The sequence below is a fragment of the Paramormyrops kingsleyae genome, chromosome 1 (assembly GCF_048594095.1).
Source record: "Paramormyrops kingsleyae isolate MSU_618 chromosome 1, PKINGS_0.4, whole genome shotgun sequence".
In the NCBI taxonomy this organism is placed as follows: domain Eukaryota; kingdom Metazoa; phylum Chordata; class Actinopteri; order Osteoglossiformes; family Mormyridae; genus Paramormyrops; species Paramormyrops kingsleyae.
In genome coordinates, this window is record NC_132797.1 from 15,900,461 (window position 1) to 15,927,645 (window position 27,185).

General features: G+C 43.3%; 1 long non-coding RNA gene across 3 annotated transcripts in view; it reads right to left on the reverse strand.

Annotated features, from left to right (window-relative positions):
* LOC111851325 (uncharacterized) overlaps nucleotides 1–13,889 on the reverse strand; it is a 55,118-nt gene extending 41,229 nt beyond the window's left edge. For 2 of the 3 annotated variants that reach the window (XR_011989763.1, XR_011989764.1), the window contains exons 1-2: nucleotides 13,753–13,889; nucleotides 1,657–1,787 (exon numbers count right to left, since the gene is read on the reverse strand). This is a non-coding gene — a long non-coding RNA (uncharacterized lncRNA). Of the gene's footprint in view, nucleotides 1–1,652; nucleotides 1,788–13,752 lie in introns of all 3 variants that reach the window. The other variant, XR_011989765.1, reaches the window with a different exon arrangement.
* Nucleotides 13,890–27,185: the final 13,296 nt, after the last annotated feature.

The following is a 27,185-nucleotide window of genomic DNA, read 5'->3' on the forward strand; positions in this document are numbered from 1 at the left end:
CTTTTCAGGGGCATATGGGAAGTGTATCCCAGACACAAAGCAGAGGTGCCAATTGCATGGAATGCCAGATGTCACAGGGCACATGATCACCAATGCATTGCACAATTAGACTTCTTGAGGGTAATTTAAAGATGTCTAATTAGCCTAACTGCATCACTTTGGACTGTGGGAGGAACCCCAACAAGCATGGTGAGAACATGCAACCCCCCCCCACACATTCACACCCTCAGAACAAAGGTGGGATTCAAACCCAAAACTGCAGAAGTGTGAGGAAACCATGAACCACCATACTGCCCTTGTTCACACGTATTAAATTCTGTTAATGTTTCACAGTAATACAAATTTAGTACTTTTTGCTTAAAAAACTGCCTACTTTGTACATTAAATTTATCTAGCTCACACTTTTACCCAAAGTAATGGACATTTTTGAAGGAGCAGGGTCAGCTAAGGGTAGGGTTTCCACCTTCAATCTGCAGAAATAAGGGACATCATTGCCCCCCCCCCCCCCCTTAGGTGCCTCTTGGGACAAGAAGCACCTAAGGGTCTTGCTCAAGGGCCCTACCTGGGATCTGAACCGATGAAGTTCTGAACACAGGCACTAAACACACAACACCCCCCTAAACTTTAAAACATTGTTCAGATTAGTGGATTTTGTGATGATTCCTTGTAGTTTTGTGATTTTTCTTTGAGCAGGCTAGCATCAGCAGCGCTGATTTATTTTATTATGTACATCATGCTGCGGTCTTCTTTGCTTTTGGAGACCACCTTCATACGAGGCAGACACCCTCCTCAAATGACAGCATGAATTTTCCTGACCTTTTGAGTCAATAGAAAAAGTCATTTGAGTCAATAGAAAATTAAAGTCAGAATTCAAATAATATTTTCATGGTGGCCCTAATCCTATTCCGTACCTGTCACAAAGTAACTCATGCAGAGCACAATTTTACCTCCTGTATAAGACACATCTAACTACCCAAAAATGTCTGCAAAGGATATGCCTTTCAGAAACTTGTAAACAAGTTGAGAATACATTGGTACAACAGCCCAAAAATGATAGGAAGTCACCTAGCAGTACATACAAAAAGGGAACAGGGGAATATGTGGACAACATGCAACGACAATACAATATCAATGACAATATCAAGAGACGCAGGAAATTACTGTCAAATGTCAGTCTTATGAGAAACTTGTCTTTATGGCTTAGTGTTAGAGGTGACGAACTACTACTGACATCCTGGGAGACATATCATACTAACACATGTAAAAACATCTTGCTGAATATATATATATATATATATATATATATATATATATATATATATATATATATATATATATATATATATATATATACTAGATGTAATAAACTCAGAATCTATGATTGACATAGAACCTAACCAAAGTGAATTGTTTTTGACCAGATATCTTTGTACTTGAAGCTTAAAGTAATCCTATAAAACTCAGTAATCCATTTTGCACTTTAGCTGTTTTTTTTTGCTTTCAATGCACATCTTGGCAGTGCAATTTTGAAGCATCTGCAGATGTTGCTGTACATGAGAAGACCATCTACATCCAGCCCAGAGGTGGCGTGCGGTAGCATGCAGTGGTACGTCTGGGCAAGCATGCAGTGCAGTTGCACCAGTTTGACTTACTCACATGGGCCAAGCCCGGTGACCGCAAACTCTGATAGAGGGAGGGCCTGCCAAACAGAGCTGATCGCCCATCATGACCTTGACCTTTCTCAGAGGGCAACACCACCATTTCTTCACCACCGGTTCCGGCAAAATCTGAAAGTGGAAACGGACAGGTACATGTTATCCCAACCTGGGCTATGTACGTTAGTAGATGTTGTTCAGATGCTTTACATAAATGCAGCAGCTGACAAAAATCTGGGGATCTGAACTCTAGCCAGCCCTATACGATGATAAAGTAGGACACACAGGCTTCTTCTGAACAGTAGGTGTCAGTAGGTAACACCTCAACTCAACATGCCTATGAAGATACTTTATGAGACATTTTGGGAACACTTTACTCAAGGCCATGTTTTTAGTAATTTATAACCACATTCATAACGAATAATAATGCATTCAGAAAGCATTATAAACAAGGCTATAAATATTTCTCAAAAGGCATAACACATTATAGCCATGTGTATTATGCATTATGAATGCTTTATGAAGATCTTATCTACACTCACCTAAAGGATTATTAGGAACACCATACTAATACAGTGTTTGACCCCCTTTCGCCTTCAGAACTGCCTTAATTCTACGTGGCATTGATTCAACAAGGTGCTGAAAGCATTCTTTAGAAATGTTGGCCCATATTGATAGGATAGCATCTTGCAGTTGATGGAGATTTGTGGGATGCACATCCATGGCATGAAGCTCCCGTTCCACCACATCCCAAAGATGCTCTATTGGGTTGAGATCTGGTGACTGTGGGGGCCATTTTAGTAGAGTGAACTAATTGTCATGTTCAAGAAACCAATTTGAAATGATTCGAGCTTTGTGACATGGTACATTATCCTGCTGGAAGTAGCCATTAGAGGATGGGTACATGGTGGTCATAAAGGGATGGACATGGTCAGAAACAATGCTCAGGTAGGCCGTGGCATTTAAATGATGCCCAATTGGCACTAAGGGGCCTAAAGTGTGCCAAGAAAACATCCCCACACCATTACACCACCACCACCAGCCTGCACAGTGGTAACAAGGCATGATGGATCCATGTTCTCATTCTGTTTACGCCAAATTCTGACTCTACCATTTGAATGTCTCAACAGAAATCGAGACTCATCAGACCAGGCAACATTTTTCCAGTCTTCAACTGTCCAATTTTGGTGAGCTCGTGCAAATTGTAGCCTCTTTTTCCTATTTGTAGTGGAGATGAGTGGTACCTGGTGGGGTCTTCTGCTGCCCATCCGCCTCAAGGTTGTGCATGTTGTGGTTTCACAAATGCTTTCCTGCATACCTCGGTTGTAACGAGTGGTTATTTCAGTCAAAGTTGCTCTTCTATCAGCTTGAATCAGTCGGCCCATTCTCCTCTGACCTCTAGCATCAATAAAGCATTTTCGCCCACAGGACTGCCGCATACTGGATGTTTTTCCCTTTGCAGACCATTCTTTGTAAACCCTAGAAATGGTTGTGCGTGAAAATCCCAGTAACTGAGCAGATTGTGAAATACTCAGACCGGCCAGTCTGGCACCAACAAACATGCCACGCTCAAAATTGCTTAAATCACCTTTCTTTCCCATTCTGACATTCAGTTTGGAGTTCAGGAGATTGTCTTGACCAAGACCACACCCCTAAATGCATTGAAGCAACTGCCATGTGATTGGTTGATTAGATAATTGCATTAATGAGAAATTGAACAGGTGTTCCTAATAATCCTTTAGGTGAGTGTATAATGCACTATAGATAATGCAGTATCTTTATAATGCAGTGTCTGTGTTAGTTCTTTTAAGGGCTGAATAAAATGGCAATCTTTCTTCCATAATGTTTATTACATAATGTTTATTAATGTATGATAAAGCTGCTAAGGTATATTAGGATGTTAAGGTATACTTACATGCTGTTTATGAATGTTCTGTAAATGTATAATGAATGCAATATGAAGGCACAGTTAATAAAAAGCATTAGCTAAAATTCTAATTCAGCTTTACTGTGGCAGTACAAGAAGAGATCATATTTTTTTATATTATTTATATTATGTGGCTTGATTTTATGCATCCTTTGGAGTCAATCTCAGGATGCACAGGGCACAAGGCTAGGGTACATGCCCTGTCCATCACAGGGCAGGAGGCTAGGGTACGTGCCCATTCCATCACAGGGCAGGAGACTAGGGTACGTTCCCACATCTGTCCTACATCTGAAGAACGTTTGGAGTAGCGGCGTGATGCAGCTGTGACAACCAATGTGCCTCCATGACACTCAGCTTGATTTTATCATGTGTGAGTCAATGTATTAATAAACACATTGTGAACGGCATAGTCACATGAATTGCTCAGTACGTCAATAAACTGCATAATGGCTGTTTTTCGGGTCTTGATGTTGAACACTGAGCAAATCAGAGAACGGACTACAGCAAAGCTACGGAAGATACGGAAGTAGGTCATGGTGGGGAAAGTTAGCCACTCGTGTCATTACTGACAAGATCCTACAATGCAAATTCCACAGGCCCCTCTAAGGGAGTGCAAAAAAAAATGAGGCAATCAAAATAAAGTGCAATTAATCCAAATGGGAAAGTCTTTAATTTTGCAAACTTTCACAAAACACACAATATTTACTAAATTTATCCTTCAAGATAAATCCAGAAGAGTAGCCACTGGTTAAGTAAAAATTAACGCACCTTTTCACCTTAACAACTTTGAAGGTTAGTGTAAGTAAAGTAACATGTCTAGTAGTTAATGTAGCCTCAAACGACCAACACTACACATGATCGATATTTCCTGAAGGACATGGAAGCTGCTTTAGTGTTGAGGTCTGCTTGTTTAGTTATCTACTCAGTTAATAGCGAAAAGCAAAAACAATGGGCCAACAATAAGCTGCCTTTACTTAGTCGCTTTTGTGTGGTATCAGCTGTGTTGAGGCCTTGGGCCTCTGCTAGACTGCCTTCTGCAGCATACCCCTCCTGTCGCTGCAATCGGCAACATGCCAGCAGTGCACTGAGCTTGGGAGAGGGGTGTTGTTGCGGACGATCTGGTGCGAAGCTACTGAGAAACCCCCAGCCCTTGTCATTTCTAGTAAATCTCTGTTGTAAGTTACAATAAGGAGCATGCTCTCGTCGCAGGACGACAGACCACAGGCAGTGTCAGTCAAGCGAAGGACCGTACACGTCACACACCACAAACCAAGAGCGTGTAGAACATTTAAGTTCACACAGAACAGACCAGCGGCTTACAGGATTAATGACGGCTGTTTGTCAGCTCTTGTAGCTTTGAGTGCTAACAAGCACGTTCAAGCAGAAAAAGGAACTGACATGTGCTTGGGAGCGCCCCACAGTTGTGGCGCCATTTTTTTTGCTGGTGTCACCAATTAGGCTAACGACACTTCAGTGTTTCTGCCCTGACAAAGCCGGCCTTTTAAAATGCAGCCCTTCTTCATATAGGTCTCTCTTTTCAGTCTCCAAGCTTAACAAGATGGCTTAGATATAATCTTTGGTTTCAATATCGCTATGCAGACCACAGTCGAAACACTAGTCTGATTCGAGCTAAATGCAATGCAGTAGGCTAAAGGATCAGCCCACGGCAGACACATACTGAAACAGCCAAGAATGCTGGCTGAATCTATAACCTGAGAACGTCTCCAGAAACCTAACTATAGGCACACAACACCATTTGCCTTGTCAATACAGATTCCATAGCAGAAGGCTTATTAAAGAACTGAGACAGGCAGCTTCATACAGTGCTCACAGAAAGTCTTGTGACACTTGCTTAATTCGGTAAAAATTTTACAAATATATATATATAGTTTCACAAAAAAATCCATTGACATGCAATGTTTAACGTATCTGCACAGATCTTCCACACAAACATTTTAAATGTCAGTCATTCAGTTCTGCTTTTGTCATTTCGCTATTACATGCAATTGTAAGTCATCGGCTCCCAAAGTGGTACTAAACACAAATGTTTGGCGTTTTATGTCATTGCAAAGGTGTTACTAATTGAAAAGTACCCAATAACATTGTTTGTCAATGAACTTTTTAACTCAGCTCTTTTAGAACTATTTTTCAGGTTTCAATTTATTACTGCATAAAATAAATGTTTTACTGGTTGTTTCTAATGTGATATATATATATTTCTGTAAACAAATTAATAAAGTATTGATGTGTTATACAACCAATAAATTCACAACATTTTTGTTAAGCAATTAAGAATTAAGCAAGCATCCCAAGACTTTCTGTGAACACTGTATATACATACATACATTCTATCCAGCTATACACCAATAAATTATAACTGGATGGACAATCCATTATATATTGTCAATCTGAGACCAAGACTTCTTCTGCATAACAAATTTTTTTTAGAAATATTGCATGAAATAGTACGGCATCAGTACTATGACATCAGTGCCTGAACCACAAGGCACATGGTATGGTTGCTTCAGGAGATGTTCTGAGTACTCAGTAGCCAGCATAGGGCAGAGCAAGGGAACAACGGGAACACCGGCTCTTCTGTGTGTGCTCAGGAAAAGTCTGACCTTCACAGCTCACTTTGATCCTTACAGTACTTGTATATTTTGTGTTGACGTTAGGCCTATTAATAAGACCACAAATGGTAAGGTGACACAGGGTGACATTACAAAGACAAGGCATTGTTAAGACTAAATGTCAATCATACTTCAATGGTTGAACTGTCCATTGTCACCTGTAGGTGACGGCGCCATGTTACTTTCACATGCTAAATATTGCATAAAGAATTTCCATCCATCCATGTAACCAGTATATGCACAAATGATGTGCAAACATAATTGAGTTTCTTTGAACTGCAGGAGGAAGTCCCACGCAGAGTGGGGGCGACGTAGAGAACGCATGTTTTGTTGTGTGATGGCAGTGCTAAACTAAGCTGGTTATTCATGGAACAGCAGAGAAATGAAAGCACACAAATTTCCACCTTGTGGGTGTCAAAGGAAGGTGTTTGCTGTAGGTGAGGGGTTTCTCTGTGACAAGTATTTAGCATGTTTGTGAGACTCCTAATGTCTCTGCTAATAGTGTCTGCTTGGCTCATTATTCGATAGCTGATTCATCCCTTCTGAAATCATTTCAAATAAAATAAGAACTGATTTAGGTGTTTCCTTCAGTCATGACTAAGAGCATAATTACTATATCATATATTCAATGCTGCAAGTGATGCAGGGTTTGGGCAACAATAAGTGAAATCTGAACTGTGCTAATGCTAATGTTTATGCCCTGCAGTATGGCAAGCTCACTAGTTAAATGTCAAGGTCAATTATGACGATATGGAAAACAAATAATAGTACTTATAACTGCATTTGCCACCATGATAACACTACAAGTACTCGCCCCTTAAACCAAGCCTGTTCACTTCATTTTAAAATCGTGCTTATCTGATATGTGTCTAAACTTCATACTGAAAAGATTTGCATAGCTTGTCTATTATAGGTTGGACTTAAATGGTTTGCGCATCATAACGAATCAGAAAGTGCGAAAGCCGATGTGTACCATTTTATCAGCAGGCTATTCACTTCAGACACTTGAGTTACTGATGATTTAAGTGCTAGATACCCTAAAAGTGAAAACGACACAATATAGATGATTAGGCAAAACATAGAAAAAGTAAGCTTCTATGGAAAATGACTCATTATTAGAATTTCAGAGCTCAGCCTTGCTAGCCTGGCATGAGTCTGTTGGGCAATTTCAGCTGGTTTCACTGAGGATGACTGTGTGTGTGTATACACACTTGAATTTTGGCTCCTGGCTTTACTGCATGGGAAAAAAAAACAGCAGACTGCTGAATCACTGAGTTTTGCTAAATCCATTTAGATATTTTTTTAGAGTTCTTAGGAAAACCTCCAAACAGCTGCAGCTGTTTTTAGCAACAGCTAAACATGCACAACATAGACAAATATTTTGGGGCATTTTGTCATTATACCTACAAGAACTATTATGACATCCCATTCTAAACCCACATGGATGAATATGGAGTTGGTCTCCCCCCCCTCACCCTTTCCAGCTATAACAGCTGCCACTCGTCTGGGAAGGCATTTGTGAGGTCAGGCACTGATATTAAAATGTGAAGGCCTGGCTTGCAATTTCCGTTCAAGTTCATCTCAAAGGTATTCGATGGGGTTGAGGTCAGGACTCTGTGTGGGCTAGTCAAGTTCTTCCATACCAGACTCACCCAACCATGTCCTTATGGACCTTGCTTGCGCACTGGGGCACAGTCATGCTAAAACAGAAAAGGATCTTCCCTGAACTTTTCCCACAAAATTGGAAGCACAGAATTGTCCAAAATGTCTTGGCATGCTGGAGCATTAAAAGTTCCCTTCACTAGAACAAAGGGGTCTAGCCCAACCCCTGAAAAACAACCCCATACCATTATTTCCCTCCACCAAACTTTACCGTTAGCACAATGCACTCATGTAGGTAATGTTCTCCTGGCATCTGCCAAACTTGTCCATTAGACTGCCAGATAGAGAAGTGTGATTCAGTTCACAGAACACGTTTTCACTGCTCCAGAGTCCAATGAAGGCGTGCTTTACACCAGTCCATCTGATGCTTGGCATTGCACTTGGTGATGTGTGGTAGCCATGCAGCTACTTGGCCATGGAAGCTCATTCCATGAAGCTTCCGGTGCATAGTTATCCTGCTGGGGTTAATGTAGAGGCAGTTTGGAATACTGCAATTATTGAGTCAACAGAGAGTTGGCAACTTTCATGCATTATGCACCTCAGCAATTGGTGACCCCACTCTACTATTTTACGTGGTCTGCCACTTCATGCCTGAGTCTCTTTGGTTCCTAAATGCTTCCACTTTGCAATACCAGTTACAGTTGACCATGGAATATCTAGCAGGGAAGAAATTTCATGAATTGACTTATCGCAAAGGTGCCATCCTACGATAGTACCACACTTAAGTCCACTGAGCTCTTCAGAACGAACAACTCTTTCATAAATGTTTGTAAACCAGACTGCATTGCTAGGTGCTTGATTTTGTACTTTTGGCAATGGGTCTGAATGAGACACCTGAGTTCAGTGATTAAGAGGTATATCCCAATACTTTTGTCCATAAAGTGTATGTGGTGATGGGAACATGTTTAGTGGGAGATGCTTGTCATTTGGTAATGCTAGATATTTACTAAAATCACAATGCTATTTTTGTGGCCGATGGTATCCCTCACCCGACCCAATCGATCCCTTTATGCTATCGGTTGTAAAATGTCGACCACCCTGCTTGTTTAGGGCAATAGCCATTTCATCGCAGAACAAACCACCCAAACAGCCTAGCAAATGAGATATCTGCCAAACGTGTAGATTATATTGATATTGTGTCTGCCAGTCCAGGACCACATCTGAATGTCTGCACAATGTGTAAACCAGGTTCAGTATTTGGAGGTCTGATTATAACCTCTCTTGGATGTAAATAAGCAGTTCAATATTTGAACGTCTGTCTAGGTTTTGTGGGACGTCTGTGGACATGCAAGACAGATGTAGGACCCATCAGAAATAGACGTCATAAAAACTTTCATTCTGGCTCCTCAGGGGACATCTTTTCAATGTCTGACAAGACGTTCAAAAGACCTATTTTAAACGTACCTTTCCTCAGTGGGATAAAGGACATCATGTGACCGAGGATCACCTGAATCTCACAAACACCAATGTACATGAATAATCATCAAATAGGGGATTCCAAAGAGGACACTTGGAGGTAAGATGCAGGCAGCCCCCACCCCCAAGTGTGGCAGAAAGCAGACTCACAGATTCCCTTTTTCTTCCGCCCCATACCTACACCGTAAGCCCCCTTGCTACTTGGGTAGGGAGAGGGGGGTGACACATAAAATTTCTGTCTGCAGCAGCTAAAGATATGTCACTTCACTTCCTGATTGGTGCTCTTTGATCACCACACGTCAATCACACAGTTGGGTTGGCATGTGGGTGTTGGAGTTTTAGGTATTAAAAAAGAGAAACTTAATTTTCTGTGGCAGCAAATGAACAAATGTGAAACAAGCTGAACTGAGGGTTTTTGGCTCTCGGATGCTGCGGTGCCCTCCATCTATCAGGCTCGTAGAGGGGAGGGTTTTCAATGCGCAATAGGAAATGCTGACAATTTGGGTGAATCCCTGGTGAAGGGAGGAGACAGAGTAACTGATGCTGAGCAAACATAAAGCATCTGAATTTCCACAGGCAAAACGCAAACCACCAGGTCCCATAAGAGGCACAGGTTTCCCACTGACATGATCATGACTTCAACTCCCAACATAATGCTTATTCCTGTATTCCATAATAATGACACTCTTGCTTTGGTGAAACTTAATGCTGAAAAAAGGTTTAAAGTTTAACGTAGAAGCTATTATGGTTCAGAATGTTTTAAGGTCATTTATGCAGGTAAAATCAGTGTGAATGAAAAGAGGTCACAAACCTCACTGCTTACTCATTGCCCAACTTTCATAGCTATTGTTTGCCATTTGCCTTGAAGGAATATACCAGCATGACAAGTGTTTGCATACATTATCATGGTAACAGGGCAAGTGCAAGATGATGTCAGGCTTCAACAAATTATTCACTCACTACACGCAATGAATTTCAGTTAGGTTATCAATGTTTAATGGCTATAATTATTATCATCAGACACTTAACAATAAAGTAGGCTGCCATACAGAAACTAAATAATTTATGAATAACCAAAAACAAAAAACCCAAACGAAATACTATTAATGCCCTCACTTTTGTTTTGTAGAGACAGAATTGCAAAAAAAGCAGACTACCATTTTAAGTGACATTGAGGGACAGAGGAACAATAAACTGTAATTGCCAGGCTCTGTTTGGAATGCTTCTGTGGTATGATTTGCCAGTGACGGAAATAAGTCCAACATAAATCTGCACCATCACCAAGATGACGGCTGAATTCTTCCAATGGTCATTCATCTCACCTTCACCAAGAAATCAGTAACATTCAACAACACTTTTTCCCATTGCTGGCTAATGTCATGTTTTTGACTCATTGGAATTTTGCATGACTCACCAACCTGTGTTCCGGCCACTAAGTGAAAAGCTAACTGCTATTTTTTCCCTAATCATGTTTCCTCAAGCCCTTGATTCTCCTAAGAATGGACCTTCAAATAAGCTTAAGGTTTAACACATATGTCACAGCATTAGGGCAGAATCAGAGCATCCATCAAAGACATGGTAGTCACGTAAAGATAAAAATGCCAATAGCCCCAGCAGAGGGGAACATAAAATGCAGCTTACAGTGGTAGGTGAGGAGCATATACTGACAGCACATTGCTGCCCACCACACGACAAAACACCACAGGGATGAGAACCTGAGTGCAGCCATGTGGCAGGTGATACCTCAGCACCAAACTAGTCCATTTGGACTAGTGTGAACTTTTTTCCCAGTGACTAGAGTGCCAGTCCTGCCACCAACCCCCAAATTTCCCTGTAAGTTGGAAGACCTCCTTGCAGGGCTGAATGTAGATTAACATCATACCCAGGACAAGGCAATTGCAGGTTAAGGGCCTTGCTCAAATGCCCAACAGAGTAGGATCACTCCTGGCATTCACAGGGTTCAAACCAGCGACCTTCTGATTGCTGGCACCGAGCCCAAGCCTCAGAACCGCCACTTGTCTACACAACTTACAGTATCCATCCAATAATTTTATTTGTTAGGAGGGTATAAAGATTTTCACATTGGTAAAGAGTATAAAGTACAGCTGCAATGTTTATTAAAGTTGTAATGTTGTAATGGTATTGTGAGATAGATTTGGCTCTTTTGTATAGTTCCCAGAAGATAAGAGAAATGCAAGTAAAAAGCAGGCTTAAAAACTGGGCCATGCTCCCAGCATGGGAATGTGTGAAAGTTGCATGTTCCCCCTACGGCACTTAGGTTTCCCTGGGTACTCTGCTCTCTTCTCGCAATCCAAACATGCTACTGATGAGAAAATTTCCAAAACCCACTCAGTCCATTTCTTCTTGTTTTTGAGATGAAACAGTATTGTCACAGTATTGGGAAGCAAAACTCACTCAGCAATCCAACAAATATCTCTTGTTAAAATAACCAAAATTCTCAAAGTGCAAAGAAATTTTCTCGATAACGCATCTGAGTGAGTTTTGGAAAACTGGCTTTTGTAATAATCTTATAAGCATCTCTAAACTGTAGTATTGTGCACGTGTGTAAGTGTGCATGCCCTGCAAAAGACTGGCCTTCTATCTAGGGAGTGCCCCGGCTTTGGGAACTCTGTTGCCTGTTTTGGGTTCCTGGCCTTCCAATGGGAGGGGGGGGGGTGTCTGGTTTTGGGTTCAAAATCTGTAGGAATACCCCTGCCTCCCAAGCCTAAGCAGAAGACACAGTCAGGTGGGTTAATGGACAGACACCTGACCAATGCAGACATTTGCTGTTCAGAATATGTAAAGTGTTGTTCACAGCTCTGCCAAGATCAAAAATAAAAGAGAAGAAAATGCAGATGAGATTGAAATAAATGAAGGGCTAGGCCAATTCCTGGTCAATATGGTGATACAGCCCTGCGGATGACGGCAGTTTTCACCCGCAGAAACCATCCAGCCAGTGACAACACTCAGGAACAAATAAAGAGAAGACACTGTAAACATGTTATCCTGTGTGCTGTGTCACAAAGGTGAAAGGTGGCTTTATGTCAAACTGACTGTAGAAGCAGTGAATATTCCTGCAAGGTGGCCTCTAACCCTGTAATGACGCAGGGCCTAGCAAAACAGGCAACACACGCAAATCGGGTGTGAAAATATGGACCAAAGTTCCACCTAGTGGTTTTTTGAAGCAACTGCATGGATATGATAATAATGCAATACCTGGATTAAAATGGATTAAAATGAGCAGATCTCAGCTGTGAACGGTGCAGATTTTCATTACTTAAATGATCTTCTTATTAGTATTCTGAAGCCACATTTTACCCATGATCATGACATCTGTGTTATATTGCCTATAAAACTGTTTCAGCGACAGGTTCCATATTAATTGCGACCATTTATTATGGATCACAGTGCTTTAATTGGAAGCATTTAGGCTTTCCAACAATACATCCATCATCCTGTAGAGGACCACTGTGAGCCTATCCCGAGTGAACTAAAAAGGGGACAGCCTGAACAGCAAAGCACAAAGAAAAGAAGTCAAAGCACCAGTATCTACATGGAGCACGTCAGAGATCACGAACAGACTGCACACAGAGAGCTGGGGATTCAAACCTCCCGTGCCTGGGGATGCAAGGCTATAGTGCTACCCCGTTTTATGCTAAATTATATAAATACAGCGGGTGCATTCTAAGGTTATTCTATTGACATTTGTACACCGCAAGCATACTCCAGAATCGTTTTCTTAAAAGGTATGAAACGTACAGTACAGGCAGGGCTGTCGGTGGGGTATGGATATCATGGCAGATTCTGGGGGACCAGCACTTGACAGATGCCCTTGAATATGTAAAATTGGGAAGAAAATGGACCGATGGTGACACTTTGTTAGGGGGGCCAGGGGCGAATCTAGGATTTGAAAATTATGGGGGCTCAGCTAAACCCAGTAGACATATTTTACAGTGAGTTAATTTAGATAAATATTGATGGAAAATGTATGTTTTTTCTAATTTACAATGACAAAGGAACGCAGTTGGGCCAAACTCAATCTTACCACCAATGAAAAAACGCGCCGCAAACTACAGCGCGCGAGACGCGATTTTAAATTCAGTGAAAGAGGCGGGAGGTAAAATTCAACGGTAAAACTCACCACGGAAACTGTGATCGTTGCGCTTCATGCAAATGTTTTTAAAAGTGTAATCCTTTCAGTCATGTACAGATAAAATTATGAATTAAAATCATGATTATAATGATTCAGGTTATTTCGATAAAATCTGGGTTATTTTATTTTTCAAAGTATATTATTAGACATCCTAAGGTAACACGAGAAGCGCCTATTGTTGGCCAGATGTGTTCAGTATAACGTTACTGTATTGGATACTTAAAAATATAGTTTTCATTTTCACATTATCAAGTTTTGTAAATTTTCAGAAATTTCCCGCTTTGGCTAAAAAGTTACGTCAAGATATACCTTCGTTCGCCTTTTGCACTTCTCTTCAAAAGTCCCGCCGCTGCAACTGGTACCCGAATACTAAAGCACTACGCATTTCGATAACCAATTGAAATGCAGCTTTAGTGCAACCCCTTCTTCCGGGTCCTAAACATAGCCGTCAGTGTGAATTTGAAGAAGCAAAGTTACGTTTGATTTGCTACGCAGCTACGCCTAAGAGGTCAGGGTGGCAAAATATTTTTTAAAAACATTTTGCGTTCTCTCGCAATACTTTTCGAATAATAACTGTACTGTGTTCGTGTAAAGTACAAAAGATAGAATTAATGGACTAATAAGTATAAACTTAAACTATTCAGACACATTCAGTGAAGTGTACTTTAAGCATTCAACTACAGGGGGCAATGCACACCATGAAACTTTAATATTATGTGTTTTATAAGTATTTATTAATTCCACTGTGTCCATTCTCCGCCAGTGACTTTAAGCAAGACAGCTGGGCTGTTGAACGTGAAGTGCACACACAAATGCTCAGATGTTCATTAAAATTCGCCCGTAAAGAAATCTGGAAAACCAAGGGATGACTGATAACAAATACAAGCACAAAAAAACAAATCGTAACACAGGGAGGGTGGACCATGGATGGGAGAACTGACAGAAAACACTAGGAAACCCAAAACTACAAACACTGGGGAACAAAAGTCAAACAAAATCCAGAACATGCAAGACTGGAATGTGCCAGCCTCAAACCCACAACCCCTGTGCAGTGGTCTGGGGAACAAGTAAAACACATTAGGGAAGACTAGCAACTAAGGCAGAGAGGGGAGAAGGCAGAATGGCCAGCAATGGGTTTGAGTTTAAACCTTAAGTCCAACACACCAGTAAAGTTAACTTTATATGCAGTTTTCTGGCTGTATTATCTTTCAATGTCTGTCCATCCATCATCCAACCCACTTATCCTACTGGGTCACAGGAGGTCCAGAGCCTATCCTGGAAGCAATGGGCATGAGGCAGGGAAAAATGCTGGACAGAGGGCCAGGCCATCACAGGGCACACTCACACATGCACACCTATGGGCAATTTAGTAACACCAATTAGCCTCAGCATGTTTTTGGACTGTGGGGGGAAACTGGAGTACCTGGAGGAAACCCCACAACAACACGGGAAGAACATGCAAACTCCACACACATGTAACCCAGGTGGAGACTTGAACCCAGGTCCCAGAAGTGTGAGGCAACAGTGCTAACCACTGCACCACCATGTCACCCATCTTTCAATGTTTGTAATATGTTTCAATGTCTGTGTGTGCACCTTCAATAAGCTAGCTGTTTTGTTTGAAATCAGTGTTGTTAGAAGGATACAGTGCATAAATATGTATAAAATACATGACATTAAAGTTACATGGTGTACATTGCCCCCCATAGTTTAATGCTTTACAGGACAAGTCTGTATTATTAGGTTTATGCTTGCCATTGGGTTGCCACAAATAGTGTAGTGGGATTGCAAAACTATTGCGAGGGATCTCAAGAATTAGGTGATCAGTGTTGACAACAAATGTGTCCTCTGCATTTAACCCATATGTGACATCGTGACAGGGGGTAGCTAATTCAGCGCCTGGGGAGTAGTGCTTGGGGGCAGTACCTTGCCCAGGGTACCTCAGTGATGCCTTGCTGGTCAGGCCGGGATTTAAACCAGCAATCTTTCAATTACAAGTGTGCTTCCCTAACCATTAAGACACCACCGTATTTTCATAGACACAAAAGTATTGTGAGGGAATGCAAAACTATTTCAAAAAATATTTTCCCACCCTGACCTCTTAGGAGCTCCGTAGATTACAGTATGTACTATATACAATATTATTATTCATGATGTAAAAAGCTATTCATGACTTAAGCTAAGAAATGGACATTTATTTTGGGGGAGGGCTAAAAACATTTTAGGAGGGCTAAAGCCCCCCCCCCCTAAAATAGGCCTAACAACACCCCTGAGGGGACCCAGAATTTCTAAGTGCACCCTTGTGTACACTGCACAGGCACAGAAACCACCTGCATTAAATTGTACCTGAAGTCAAATTGACCAAATGGGGGGGGGGTGCATTCTTAGGGATGGGTACAGTAGGTGGTGGTGGAGGGGGCTAGGTGCCTTATTAGGGGTAGGTTATGAGTCTCTCTCTCTCTCTCTTACACACACACACAATGGCAGGTTTGCCATACATCAGTACAAAACACTTTTAATCAGGCTCATGTCTTTAAAAATGCAAAACATCAAACTCCCTGTCACCATGCAGGTAAGGGTTAGTACTGTGCTGCAAAACCAGGTCTGCAGCATCACAGGCTAAGAGTAGCACAAAGAGCTCTTGCTTGTTTTAACAGTGCAGCAGAATGTCAGAGCTGCAGGGTCTTCATACTACTTTTCTAAAAGTGCAGCAGTAGCTAATGAATAAAGAACAATGCTGCACACCATTAAGAAGGAAGCCCAGCTTGACTCACACCTTCCCTTCACATCAGAGGTCCCCTGGTAAAAGTCTAGATTTGGTGATAAGGTAAATCTAAATTTTGAATGGTAACCTATCAGTGCCATCAGGCAACTATGGAAACCACAGTGTAGGAGGCTGATGATCTGATAAAGGACACAGATGGAAACCGTCCAACCTGTAGCCTGTATGTTTCTCACGTCTTCTTACATCATTGGACAGAAACCACATACACACACGCAAACACATAACTGTCAGAAAAAAACACAATTTTAGATTATAATACACAAAAATGAACAATAATGTAACAAAAAATCTGAATTCCTTGTTCTCCAAAAACTTTCTGATATCCTGTTATCGTGTTGGATGGCTAGAAGACCATCGCTTCAGTTCACAAACGTCTCCCCAGGACACACTAGTCATTCTGTATTTTAGTTAAACTTAATCAACAGTTGACTTAATCAGTTACTAGTGGTCAAGCCAAGAAATACTTGATTACATTGGATGGTTGCTGCAAACACTGGAGTGACTTTAAGAGAAAATGACTAAGCTGACACACTTTAACAGAGATTTAAAAAAATTAATTGACTTCCTAAGTACTTATAGTACTGTGTGTTTGTGTGTGTGTGTGTGTGTGTGTGTGTGTTTGTATGTATGTGAGCACATGCAGATTTTATATAAGGCAGTTTAGATGAGAAACAATTCAATAACCCATCTTGGAAGCCTGTGTCTTTGTCCTAACAGGTTACTCCTTTCCTGTTATCTAACAGCTTGATTCAAGCATAGATTAAAGATCAAAATTCTTTTTAAACAACTAAAATAAATAGAAATCAGAATAAATCCATTTAGATATAGTCTCCTTGGGCTAAGACAATAAGAATCTAATAACATATAAATACATTTTAATAGTTCTTGGATAGTTCTAATGTGCTAACAGGAGAGACACTTGGAATTCATTGCATGGCCAGGCAGGGAAGTGCACCATACACTTTAAATAAAAGGAAAAATAAATTAAGTCAGCCAGCATGAAATATTGTTAATCTCCGGGCCGTGTTGACCTGACACTGCCTACAGGCAGTGCTTCAATTACAAACAAGACAGGAAGCAGGCAAATTCACAGGCAGTGAAAACATCAGCGTTCCATGGCTGACTAGCCTCATCTTTGCATTTCCCTTGACGTCAAGGCGCATATTATAGATGTTATAAACTGTGCTTCCCTGTGGGAGGATTTCCAGGTGAGTTGCTGCGATCCTGCACTGGATTAGCAACAATGTAAAAAAAGATATAAATGGATGCAATGGTCTTAAATTCCATAGGGGGCACTATTTACATGAAGTAAGAGCAGAACTAAATATTACCTTACAGTCTTCCAGCAGATCCAGTGTTCTATCCAAGCAATATTTCGCAGGAGGATTGGGCCGTAATGTAGATGGAACACTGCATTTGCCATACAGGTCATATGTGCTGCTACAGATTTTTGGCATTATGAAAACATCTCACATTTGGCCCCCAACCCAGAGCAATCCAGTTATATTTCAGTTTTTAGGGTTTGTGTCGCTCACAAGCTCTTGGAATCATATTGAACTTTCCCCCGCTTTAAAGTGCTGCTACTTCAGGTATAATAGAGGCATAGTTACATTCATTTCAGGGGAGCAATTTAAGGTGTGAAGACCAGTCTAGACTTGAATTGGATATGGAGACTGTTCAAGATGAGTTTCTGAGAGCAGGAGGGTCAGGCTTACTACATACTGGAAGTTGAATACTGAATCCACTGATGGTCTTGTGCATACAGAGATGTATTTCAACCAATTTGCCTACAAGATCAACAACTCCAACCTGCTGTTTAACAGATTCAACATTTATACATATGCATTTATGTTATTAACATCAGGTAACCCAAAGGGTTCATGTGCAATTTATTAATAATAATAAGCCTTAATTTGCCATTTGCACAAGTACAGGTACTTTACAGGTGTTGTTTGCAACACTTTTTTTTGCAGCCCATCTTGATCTCCATGAGACATGTACAGGTGAGAGTAAGCTTTGGTGGGTCCAGCGTGGGCTCAACCAGGCTGGGGTTAAGGCTAAGGGCCCACGGGCATGTGGCTATTCTGCCGAGGCTCGAATCAGCAAGGCTTAGCCCATGGATAGCTGTGCAAATTAGCACGTCTTCCTTGCATTCCTTTCAGAATGGTCTCGACCAATTGGCCAAGCCATGAGACTGGCCCTTCGCGATTGACCGGCGCGGAGATGGCCCGCCCTCCCAGGGGAAGAAGTGTTTCAAGGAATTGTTTCAAAATGGTCTCAATCGATTAGCTGGGCCATGCTAATCTTCTCTCTATCATTCCAATTTTGCTTTATGTGCTGCTATATCAATACTACAAAAAACTATGATAAAATCAGAATGACCAGCTTATTCTGAGCTCAGCCCCAGACCCGTGTTGTAAATGTGCTCTGTTTCCATACATGTGAGCCGTGTGCACCAGGGAAGCATGTTACTGAAGGTAGCACATGGCACCAGATGACTGACAAGCACGACACAGCAATGCTATACATAGCCTGGGGCAGGCGCTCCCATTACCGAATGTCTAAACCACTCCTCATACACGCCACCTTCACACGGAGAGACTTCTCTGCACCGTTACATCTCATCAATCATCCAGGACCATGTCCCACACCAAGTACACATTATTACAGAGTATCTCTGCAGGCAGACATAGCAAACACGATACAAAAATGCTTAAGATGGGAGAATACCTTCTACTGTACATAAGGCACACAAACCTGGTATAGAAGTTACTGGCCAAGATCGTCATCACTCAGGTCCGTTTCCTTGAATGCCAATTCCAGCCATGGATGCTGCACTCATCGCAGTCACGCAGTCACACCAATCGCAGTCACGCAGTCGCACCAATCAAAGTCACGCAGTTGTATCAATCGCAGTCACGCAGTTGCATCAATCGCAGTCATGCAGTCACATCAATCGCAGTCACGCAGTTGTATCAAGCGCAGTCATGCAGTCACACCAATCTAAGTCATGCAGTTGCATCAATCGCAGTTACATCAAACACAGTCATGCAGTCGCACCAATCAAAGTCACGCAGCTGCATCAATCGCAGTTACATCAATTACAGTCATGCAGTCGCACCAATCGGAGTCACGCAGTTGCATCAATCGCAGTCATGCAGTCGCACCAATCGGAGTCACGCAGTTGCATCAATCACAGTCACACAGAACTGCAAATGGTCCCAGGAGCCACGTTCCATGTGAACTGAAGTCAGCACAGTCAAGGATGGCACCTCTCAGTGGGTGTCTGCTAAGGTACAGAGCAAGCGGGAAAGCTGTTCCCTTATAAAATAATAATATTAATAATAAATAAAAATGCTCAGTCGAAAGTGCACCCTCTTCCCTTTACAGCAGTCCCCTGGGACCCCCAGTCCTGGGCTGGATGTTCAACTGGCGTGTGTAGCTTAGTGGATTCGGACACCAAGGGGAATGTAAAGGTGGGAGGGGATTTAAGGAGATTCTATGATCTCTAGTGGCACCCCTGTGGGCTGCTATGCCTATGATTCAGAAGGTCGCCAGTTCAAACCCCACTGTTGGCAGAGAGATGTTACAGTTGGGCCCTTGAGTGACACCCTTAACTCCCAGCTGCTCCAGGGACTTGAAGCTCAGTGCAAGTAAATAACTTTTCAGCCATACTCCTGAGCTTGTATCTATTTGCTCTGACAAATCATTAACCTTAATATACTAACGCAGATTCTTCTGTTAATACTGAATTTGCTGGCACTTTATATACAGCTGGAGGGGTGTCACTGTTTGGCAGGAGCAGCCTGGGGACCTCGTCAGGTCGTAAGGGGTATGTCGTTTTGCAACAGCGCTTACATCCCCCATCTAACATAACCCAGCACACACAGACTGGAGCAGACAAAGCTGGCAGCCAGAAAGGGTCATTCCTGATCTGCCTTCTTTACTAGCAAATTTCAGTGCGACAGCATAGAGGACATGTGCACAGGGGTGGGGGGGGGGGGGTGCCTTCCTCTCCCAGGAGTCATCTGATATGGATCCCCAGTGCTGGTCATTGTTCCCTTCACCAGCCAGAGGGGAAGCACCTTTTTGTTTAGGGACAAATGCAGTGCAGCTGTGATGTAATATGTTTTGTTCACACTTATAAGTCCCCCCCCCCCAAGCAATGACTTGCATATGACACCAGATACTTAGAGACAACACAAATGACAACCCCCCACATCTTAAAGAAATTCCCTGCTCCAAAAAAAGAAGCTCCCGCATTTGAACCCATAATTCCAGCAGGCCGGAATGTGGAGAAGCACGCCCGGAATGCGGTAATTAGCATGAACATCGACTTATAACCTCAGATGTAAGCAGGACCAGCCAGAATCATAACAGAGCCGACCGCACATGCTTGCGACGCCGCACGGTCCCTCCTGTGTGACATAAACACAAAGGAGAACCTTTGAAGAGTCTGGCTTGGGCCCTTATGAGTCAGACGCGGGCAGGGCCCCACCCTGCAGCCGCAGAGCCTAGCTTTTCTGTAAGACCGTAGCTAGAAAGATAAAACCTGAAATGTGATCTGACCTCTTTCATCTCCACTACAATGGGTAAATTGCCCTGATCTGATGAACAGCAGCAAGAGAGCAACGTCTGGGGCTGAGAAAGAGCACCGGCGATACTACGCTAACGGGATTATTATTATTATTAATAATAATAATATGATTATTATTAGTGATAATAATAATTATGATAATTTGGGGGTGGCACGGTGGGGCAGTGGTTGCCTCAAACTGTTGCCTCACACCTCTGGGACCAAGGTTTGAGTCTTCACCACAGCTCCATGTGCTGGCGTGGGGTTTCCTCTGAGTACTCCAGCGTCCCCCTCACACAAAAAAACATGCGGAGGTTAATTGGAGCTACCGTATTGCCCGTGCATGTGCCCTGTGATGGGTTGGCACCCCATCCTGGGTTGTTCCCTGCTTTGCTCCCATAGCCTCCAGGATGGACTCCAGACAACACTGAATAGGACAAGCAGTTACAGAAGATGGATGGATGGATAATAATAACAACAACCATTTATTTATTATTATTATAATACTATGTTTAATTTATATAGTGCTTTTCAAGAGCCATACTTTGCAAGAACTATAGCAGAACCCAAGGCCCACTGAGGGTGTTGTCTGAATGAAGAGGACCCCTGACACCAAAGCTTAGGCTCCATATCGTCCTGCCTGAAGTTCCAGAGGTGGCAGGAGAATGAACTGAGGTAGAGATCTGCGCGGGACGGATTTTTCAGTTCCGCTCCTGCCCGCTCCCGCAAGATTCTGTCCCGCTCCCGCCCGCAAAAAATATATATTATTTTCTCCCGCTCCCGCCCGCAGTATTGAAGTTTTGTCCCGCTCCCGCCCGCAAAATCCCGCAGGTAAACATATATCAGTAGTTTTATTTTTACTATTCTTTATTTGTTTCACTTGCTTCGCTTTTGAGTATATATAAAAAAAGAAACGGAAAATAAACAAATATGTTTCGTTTTATTTGAGTTTAATTAAATGGAATGATGAACATGGACACGAACGAGGAGCTTTTCAGAACATTCAACATGCCATCCCTTCCAAGCACCAGGCTGATTCCTTCTTGGGGTGTCCGGTTACGTCCCCCGGCACTCACTGAGCGGCAATTGTAGTTTCTGTAGACGATTCGCCTGTAAATTGTTATTATTTTAATTTAGTCGTTCTTGTTGCTTTTGTGCAGTAGATAAATAATAGAGTATTTGTTTTTAATAAATGAATTTTAAGATAATTCCATTTTGCGGGAGTCCCGCGATTAATTCTATTCTCCCGCAACCCGCACATACATGAGGACCTTACCGCCCGCACCCGCATTCACCCATCAAATCTTGTCCCGCGCCGCACTCGGTGCGTTGGGTCCCGCGGGTCCCGCGGTAGTGCAGGTCTCTAAACTGAGGCCAGGGGGGATATGGGTGTACCTGAGCAATTGTATTTATTTGGTGACTGATCACCAGCTCCAAGCCAATAAACCCTTCGGGTGACGAAAGCCGGATGACTAAACTGCTGGCCACACATGAATTTAAAAAGGGTCAACTGGCTGATACGAAGTGTGACCGGCAGCAGTGTTGCGCTCACATTAACCCCAGGGTTTTTTTTCTATTGGCCACCTTCCTTTTTGTGGTTTATTTAGTTATTTACTGGCCATTATTTGCACTACAATCCATTGCGAGGCTTTTGACTGAATATTCATTTTTTAAGTCATTCATTTTTCTTTACACCTGCTGTCCTATGCCTCCTTTTGGTGATAAACATCAGCACATGTTCAGCTTTCCAGGGAGGGAGTACAGTAATTTGATTATTCACATTTTTTTCGTATTTTATTTCACTGCTTGACGTTTTACACGTTTCACCCCACAAATATTTGGTAACATGACACGTCTAGTCTCTCCCTTCTACAGAAAATAATAAGTAAAAGAATGCTTTTACAGCATGTTTATTTAATCTCTCATACACACACCTTTATGAACACATTTTAATGATATGCCCTGTCAGTTTCTTTTATAACAGTTGCCAAGCACAATTCAACACAGCACAGGACAGAAAGACCATAATTACATAATGAAAAATTAGTTAATACGATCCTATAATAGTGTCTGCCTCATTGGGTCTTTCTGCAAATCCATGTGCAAAAACTAGTCTTTTGTTCCAAACTGTACAAAATCAGTAAAATGACTGGGTTGCAGTAAGACGTAGAGGGTCAGTCTGCTGTGGCTTTGAGGGCTAAAAGACCTCCACTCGTTTCAAGGGTATAACAACAATGAGAGCTACAACAAAACATAGAAAGCTGATATTGTCTCCGCTATGCACGCCAGAGATGCCACAGGCAACAGACACATCTGAAACATCAGATGTCAGCCTGGAATACCTGCTAATTGAGCCCGCCCCGATTAAAATGCTTCCTAGTAACTCAACACAATGCATCAAATTACAATATAACAACTCTGATTGCCGAACTGAACCGTGTGACCCGGGGATCTGACTGGCAGCTTATCCATGATATTTTAATTTTCCTTTTCAGGATCAGGCTTGGGGCCAGTGTGATATAGACAGAAATAAAGCAAAAAGCTGGTTCACAAAACAAATGCAAATGTGATCCATTAAGGTCAAACATGGGAATGGATTGAAATGAATAAGTTCACAGATCATAGGAATGGATTGAAATGAATAAGTTCAAAGATCATGGGAATGGATTGAAATGAATAAGATCACAGATCATGGGAATGGATTGAAATTAATAAGATCACAGATCATGGGAATGGATTGAAATTAATAAGATCACAGATCATGGGAATGGATTGAAATGAATAAGATCACAGATCATGGGAATGGTTTCAAACTGGCATCCAGAGAACCTGGGTAAAACTCACCAATATGTGTACTCAGTGCCCGTCAAAGTGCATGTCTAGCTCTATACAGTAGGTAGGCTTCACTGAGTCTTCACCCCCTCAGATGATGGTGCCCTAGACGGCCGCCTATGTCACCTGATGAGTGTTGACTGGTACAGTGTACAATGGTGTGAGGTGGAACTACTCAGTACACTCCCTTTCGACACATATAACTGTCACACCACATGGTTCAACACCAGCAGCAGTGTTGGTGAACTGGACAGTGACATTTGGGACAACTTACCTCTGTCCATATTAAGCCCATGGGAGTTTTACTTACACAAAAATGTTTTGAGGATAGAACAAAAATGATTGATTTAGAGAAATAATCAATCAGATTGAAGAGGAGGTGGGTCCAAGCAACTACAGGAGGTGAGACCAAGACATCTGATTGGTTGGTCTGATCTGACCAAGATCTGAATGGTTATCTCTCTGAGTCAATCATCTTTTGTTCGGCCCTCAGAACATTTTTGTGTAAATAAAACTCCCATGAGCCCATATTAAAGTAATACAACTGTTTTTGGGTTGCTGCTACAAAAATGCTCAAGCACAAAACAAGGAGAAGATGCAACTTTCAAACTGAACTGCTTTCACTCAGGTAAAAGCACAGTAGATGGAATAAAGGAAGTTTTAAGACAGAGATATAATCACACAGGTGCTGATAAGACCCAATGATGATATCAGTTGTGAGGTTTTCTTTTATATTAATAGATATCTACTATTCAGAATCATTGTTCTGGTTCCTAAATCACCTCTTCATGTATAAAATGCAGTTTGGCTTCAGCCCAACAGACAGTGAGAGTCAGATTAGCATGTGTTCATGTCTCTCTCTTGCTAAAATGGATGTGAACCCCACCTCCAAATAAGCTGATTCTTTCATACCCCATCCCTAAGGGTGTACTCACACTTGGCCGGGTTGCCGTGTCCCATACCCAAGCATGATTGCCCCCTTCCTTATTCCCTCGCTGGTCTCCGTTCACATTGTGCTTGATGATCCTGTCACCATGCGACGTTTCTGTGTTGAAGAAAACACAAGATGGAAGGCGATATCTGTCACGCAGCAGAATGGAATTCATGACTAATGTACTTATTTTGTGGCATATTTGGAGTCATTTTGGGCATGATGACAGATTGATCAAGTGCACAACTCGCGTTCACCCTCCAGACCAGAGCGCTTCTCACAGTAATGCGGATTCTGAATCCAGCTCCTTTTACAACCTGGAAAGCTCTGCTGACTAAGACAGACCATCACTAGCGGAAGCACTTAAGATTTTCCCTTGACTTCGTTTTCATATGTTAGGCCTCCCCCAATTATCAATTTAACACCTGACGATTTATAAGCGCATGAAGCTACAGGTATAAACTCTACAACAACTAAACTCCAAGTTTGTGTGTGTACATGTGTTACGGGCTCCTCCTCTGCCTCTGCTCTGCACGTCTTTGGCCTGACTGCATTCATGCTCAGCCAGTACTGGATAAACTGCAAGGAAAAAAGATTAATGATATCGGATTTATACATAGGCATACTTCACCTATTAGTTGCTCAGGTACAGGTTTAACTGAAAATGACTCATACAGCTTATAATACAGCTTAACATTTTATCAATTCCAATATAGTTTTCAGTTTATTTATACCTTCTAGAAGAAGGAAATGGGGATTACACACTTGCATATATGTAACACTTCGCAAGTTGTTTGCTAAAATACACATATTATGTAAACAGATTTAGACTGATTACACACCTGTATTTCTACACAAATTAATTACATCACAGGCCATTTGCATCAGCCACTCACAATTAGATTAATATCATTCTGAGACCCCACCCATTCATTTATGTCCATTATAGTGGACAAGTTGTTTTTGCATGTCTTTTCATTGATGTAAGGAAACTTATTTATTCCTGTTGTACACTAAAGAGGACATGCTGTGAAATTAAAAATACAAAAAAATTAGAAAAAATCTAAATTGTAAGATGTCTTATTTCCTCCAAAGACAAATAACCTAAAATTGAAGGACACTTTTTTCCTTGGGTCTCAGGAGGATGCAAAAATGTATAATTTGGTTTTACTTTATATGCAGGTAAACCAATAGAGTTTCAGCCCCCTGTGCAGCCCCGAGAGGTCCCCGTGACTCCTGAGCTCCCCGCTCAGTTCCCCGTGACTCCTGAGCTCCCCGTGACTCCTGAGCTCCCCGCTCAGCCCCCTGTGACTTCTGTGCTCCCCGTGACCCCCGCTCAGCTCCCCGTGACTCCTGAGCTCCCCGCTCAGCCCCCTGTGACTTCTGTGCTCCCTGTGACCCCCGCTCAGCTCCCCGTGACTCCTGAGCTCCCCGCTCAGCTCCCCATGACTCCTGAGCTCCCCACTAAGCTCCCCGTGACTCCTATGTTCCTCGAGGCTACTGTGCTCCCCGCTCAGGTCCCCATGACTCCTGCGGCTCCTGCAGCGTCCGAGGCCCCTGCTGCCGCTGCCCAGTCCCCTGTGCAGCCCCCACAGCTCCCCATGACTCCTGAGCTCCCCGCTCAGCTCCCCGCGACTCCTGAGCTCCCCACTCAGCTCCCCGCGGCTCCAGCAGCCCCTGCAGTGTCCCCCGCGGCACCAGCGGCCCCTGCAGTGTCCCCCGCGGTTCCAAGTCCTGTGGCTCCTGCTCTGGCACCCCCTTCTGAGGAGCTGGTCCCGGCTCCGCCTGCAGCTGCACCGCCCGAGGTCCAGGCTCCGCTCGCAGTTGCGCCGCCCGAGGCACAGGCTACGCCCGCAGCTGCTCCGCCCACGCCCAACGTCTCGGCCCTGGCTCCACCCACGACCGAGGTCCCAGCCTTGGCTCCGCCCACGCCACACCCGTTGACTCCAGTCCCGGTGGCCGACACGCCGCCCCATGAGGGTCCAGGCTCCCCAGCCCCGGCGGCCAACGCGCCGACCCACGAGGCCTCAGTCTCCCCGGTCCCTGCTCCCTCGGTCTCAGTCCCTGAGGTGGTCCCTGATGACCTGACCCCCGTTCCTTCCTCCACAATGGAGTCGGAGGGGGAGTTGGAGTGGGACTCCTTGGGGATCACCCTGACCTTGCCCATGGACCCCTCCAGGGGGTCACCCCTACCGCCGGCACCCCATCGCAGCAGTTCACGGCCGGGTTGTCTCCTGGAAAGGGAGGGGGCACCCGGAGTCCCCCTTCCTTTCCCAGGCTCCGGCTAGGCGATTGGCCCCAGCCTCGCCCAGGGCACCTTGTCCGCCGGCCACGGCCCGACCGCCGGCGTCCCCTTGACGGCCTGCGGGTCCCTCGCCCGCGGCTCTCCCTACGGCTTCCTCCTTGCCACCTCCACCAGCCCCTTTACCTGCATCCTTGCGACCCTCAGCCCCTGTTCCGGCCCAGCAGAGGCCTGCTGCCCCAGCGTGCCCTACTTCCCATCCCCCGAAGGTCCCCTCTGCTCCCTGTTGCCCCCTGCTCTTGGACACCTTGGCCCCTGTGTTTACTCCCCGTCCTGTTTCCCCGTTGTTCCCCTTGAGTTCCTTCGTGCCCTCCAT